This window comes from Oratosquilla oratoria, chromosome 21 (assembly GCF_046742065.1).
Source record: "Oratosquilla oratoria isolate Oo_2021 chromosome 21, ASM4674206v1, whole genome shotgun sequence".
NCBI lineage: Eukaryota > Metazoa > Arthropoda > Malacostraca > Stomatopoda > Squillidae > Oratosquilla > Oratosquilla oratoria.
This window is the reverse complement of record NC_134797.1, coordinates 12,783,276-12,788,285: the sequence shown is the minus strand read 5'-3', so window position 1 is coordinate 12,788,285 and position 5,010 is coordinate 12,783,276. Positions and strand designations below refer to the sequence as shown.

The window sequence follows — 5,010 nt, the reverse complement described above, 5'->3', positions numbered from 1 at the left end:
TGTCATCAAACGTCTCAAACATACGGGATTAAAGATTCAATTAAAGAAATGTAGATTCCTCATGAAGGAACTCACCTTCCTAGGCCATAAAGTGGATGCAAAAGGGATTCACACAACCACTGATAAAATAGATACAATAAACAATTTCCCAACCCCCAGAAACGCTAATGAAACAAGAAGTTTCATTGGGTTAGCCTCCTACTACAGACACTTTATCCGAAACTTTGCTGATATTGCTTCCCCTCTGACCAAATTCACAAGGAAAGGCGAGCCATTTCAATGGTCAGAAGCAGAACAGCAAAGTTTCGACACTCTCAAACACGCACTCACCACAGCCCCTGTACTAGTTTTCCCTGATATGAAGAAAGAATTCTTTCTTTACACAGACGCCTCCTCTAAAGGAATAGGCGCAGTCCTACAACAGAAAGATGACAATGGCAAAGAACACGCCATAGCCTACGCAAGTAGAGTCCTCAACAAAACTGAAAATAACTACTCAACTACACACAAAGAAGGACTTGCAATCATATGGGCACTAAAACACTTTAAATACCTCATTTTAGGCTACAAGATTACCATACTAAATAAGGTAACCCAACCAACACCCTTTTCAAATACGTAATAGTATCATTACTACTATTACCTTACCTATCCATTTCTGAATCCCTGATACTGCTTTCCTTTTTTTTTACGAGAACATCAACGAGACACTACCCTCATCAAGAGATATTTCCACACACTGCTCATCTCTCCCCAGTACCCTATTTCTATGGTGATGTTACGCCCCTCTCAACGCGTAACTACAAACAAGTCTACGGACCGCCACAGCCACACCTGACGGACCGGAAGCACATCGATATAATTATCGATAACCGGGAATATACCCATAAAGGTACCCTATGATTACATATATATAACATATGTAACTTTTAGTGATTTAATATTTCAACAACATTATCTTATTATAAAACTAAGCTACTTAATTAAGTTACACAACTAAGTTAAAATCATTTTTGCATACTTCCATCTTATACTGTACCAATTTATTATTTAAAAATACTGTATTTTAAATATATCTCTCAATAACTATTATAATCACATAATTATTTGCCAATGTCAAATAATTCTTCTTCACAATATTTTATATAACCTTTTACACTGTATATCCTGTATATATATATATATGTGTGAATCAAATACCAATTTCACATATTCCTAATACCATTTCATATTTATAGATATGCAATAACCTTACTAGATTTGACTATTACATAATATCACATTCATATGTATTCTTACAGTTAAGTAATTCTTGTTTAAACAAATAGCTCTTATATGTTTAAAATTCAATATTTACATAGAACTTATACATTTTTATCAATGTAACCTACTTTACTGCTGTAAATTTTTTTTTATGAACCATAATTAATTCTATTATAAGAATAATATCACAATAATTAACTCCTTATTATATAATATTAATTCCACATTTTATTACTATTTTATATATACACATATATTTTTATGATTTTTGTGATCCCATTACTATATCCCCTTCCCATATCTAAGCATAACATAATACCCTTAGTTACTATATACCTATTATTCATATTTTAACAGCTCCCTTTTTTCTTAGATTACAAATCAAAACTAACTATTAACTAATACATGATTTAACAACATGGCCTTTGCCACCAGATCAAAACTAAAAAGTTTACATAGCGTCTTCTCAAAGTCTAGAGAAGAAAAACACCAAAATGACATATCCAGTGACAAAGAGGAAATACACATAGAAGACTTAATTGGCAATGACAATACCTCTGACCAGTTAAATAAACCTGACAAAACTAATCCTAATGCAGATACCCCTATAACTCCCCTTTATGAGAACGATGTCTTACCTTTTTTCAACCAGCTTCCTCAAGTAGACCCCTTTCACCCCTCACAATCACAACCACCCATTCCTCCCATCCAACCAAATATGCAAACAAAACCTCCTATAAACCATAATCCATCCAACCCCCATATCCCAACACATAATAACCCCCCTCCCATTCAGCAACAGTACCAAACCTTCCCCTTTCCTTCCCCCCATACCCCACCTGTTCAAACCCACTCCACACCATACCACCAACCACCACCTAACCTTCCTCCAAACCCACAATATTATCCTTACCCACAACCTCAACCAACAATAATTAACAATTATCAAACCATAACCCCCCTCACAGAAATCCCAACCTTTTCCCAAGATAGCGGACTATCCATTACAGATTTCTTGACAGCATGTGACCTGTTTTTCTCCAAGAATCAATATTCAGAGACAGATAAAATAAATTTGTGCCGTCAGAAAATAAACCCATCTGACATTTGCCGTTCAAAGGCAAGGATGCTAGACACCCTAGTTGCATCTGGAATCACTTATCAGGAATATAAACGCCACCTCCTTAAGGTCTTTCATAACAAACAACCTAACAACATTTCCTTCCTCATCACCTTCCTCAATAACACTAGAGTCCCACCACATTCCATTACTAACATAATGGATTTTGTTGCAAACGGAATGAAAGAGGTCAGAGAAGACCTAGAAAATAACTCTCCTTGGACTCACACTGATCAATTTGGTCAAAATGTAATGCCAACAAAACACTTACTAACATTCCTTGAAATAGCTTCCTATCTCTCCCAACTCCCTCCAAAGTGTTTAAAGGAAGCCTCCAAAAAGGAACTAGACACTAGAAATTCTCAGACCATTGGTCAATGACCTCATGGACACTTGGGAAGATTGGCTACCACAGGTACAAGCCAGTATCAATAGCACAGTCAATTCCGCAACAAAGATGTCCCCACATGAAATCATTTTCGGCCAACCAATGCGCCTACCCTACCAAATATTCAACCAACCCCCCCCACCCTTATACAACCTAGATAACCTCGCACACTGCATCAAAAGAGGTATGCAAACAATTTACAAAAAAGTTAGAGCAAACCTGAAAGAAGCCCAGGAAAAGACAAAGACAAAACAACACAAACGGTCAATTCCACTTGACATAGCACCTGACGACACAGTCATGGTAAAAGACTCAGGTCGAACAAACAAACTCAAACCCAAATTCCTAGGCCCCTTCATAGTCACAAGTTCACTCCCTAACAATGTTTTCCTACTAACAGATCCTTCTGATCACTCCACCTTCACCATACATGGAGAGAAGTTGAGAAAGGTCAAACTGAACCTCGACCCAATCTCACCTCCCATCCACAACCCACCTATCACAGACACACACCAATCACCAATACGCAAGTCTCATCCCATGACTCTGCGTCGACGCAACTAAACATGCACTCTAGCTCTCGCCCCTGAAGATGCAGGACGTCATGTATCTATCGGTGGAGGTTAAAATGGCCCATTTCCAATAAGAACTCTTTTCCACATATCTATAAAACTTCTCTACTTCCTTCCGACCAATATAATCTTAGCGAGAGTCAGATAAACATATCCTCATACACTGAGACATAACCTTCATCCTCCAAAAGTAAATACATCATTAATTACCCACCTTAAACATCGACTACTTTTGACATGGACTCATTCGACTTACATCATAGGATTCTTCCATATAACTCCACAGCCCCTTCCCTCTTAATCATGCTCTTTATACTAATAATAATAATCATATTCTGTTGCATGAAGTAACACCTTCCAAAACCTTTCCACCTCCATACCCAAATTGTTGTAAACCTAGATTAAGTTTATTCTTGTGTCTCACCCAATATCTTAAATACTATAAAAATTCATACAGAAACTATATATCCATACTATGAAATAAAACAAGTGCAATGTGACACACCAAACTTACCATAGAACAGTGTCTAGAAAAACAACACTCCCAACAGTGATAGTGTTAAACCATAAAAACAATAACATTTAAAAAGTGAATTAAACAGTGTATGTGAAATCCAATAGAACATGTAATCTGGTGAGACACAACGTTACACTTCTGAGACACAACATCGCTACCCCTTAATTACAGTTCATGATCCCCCTTGGGACCTCAGATTCACTTCAACAACACCCCCCCATCTGCACATTTTTAACCCCACAGGATTTTGTGTCTCTGAATTTTTTTTTTCTCGATGTATTACCCATATAAATACTTTTGTAAACCATGTACCCTAGGTGCCGGGAGCCACCTAACCCCAGGGGGAGAGCGATATGTATACGCCACCATATACATGATGAGTAACGTCACTCGCTCACACTCCCTCACTCACTCCCTCACTCACTCACCCACTCAATGTCAGGCCCTTCTAGCTGACTAAGAATTAAGTCAGCAATCTTCGGGTCTGCAACAACAACTCGACCACCAAACAGACATACGAACGCACATGAACATCCGAGTAACCAAACAAACACAAAACACAAATTACGTATACTAACGATCCTCCCCTGGATATATAATTAACATGTATGATAATAGACAACAATACATAATCAATGCAGTTGCACCACCCATGTGAGACAACGGACCTTCTCGAAATTAATGTAAAGACTAAAGACTAAACCCAACACAAGAAAGTGCTGAGATTGTCACTTCCGGCCAATGACCACCAAGGTAACGTGGCCGAGACGAGGAGTTGGGACGATGACAGGTGTTGTGCAACAAGAAGTGGTGTGATAAACAGTTATATTAATGTATCGTTCTATTTAACAGTTGACAGTGTATATACCATAACTGCAAAACCTGAAAGCTTTGAATAAAATGGTATAAACTTAATACGAATCTACATATACCAGTACCCGTACCTAGTGAACGATACAGATGGAAAAAGAAGTCACTGGTCTAGTTCCGTGTACTAGACCCAAGGCTTCTTTGCACACTTTCCTCATATATATATATATATATATATATATATATATATATATATATATATATATACATATATATATATATATATATATATAAATTTATATATATACAAACAAGCCCACCGGCTGCGCCGTCCCGGCTA

General features: G+C 37.3%; 1 long non-coding RNA gene across 1 annotated transcript; it reads left to right on the top strand.

Moving 5' to 3' along the window:
* Positions 1-588: 588 nt before the first annotated feature.
* Positions 589-4,775, top strand: LOC143036704 (uncharacterized). The gene is made up of 2 exons (XR_012967393.1): positions 589-892; positions 3,172-4,775. It is a non-coding gene; the product is annotated as an uncharacterized LOC143036704 (long non-coding RNA).
* The last annotated feature ends 235 nt before the right edge of the window (positions 4,776-5,010 follow it).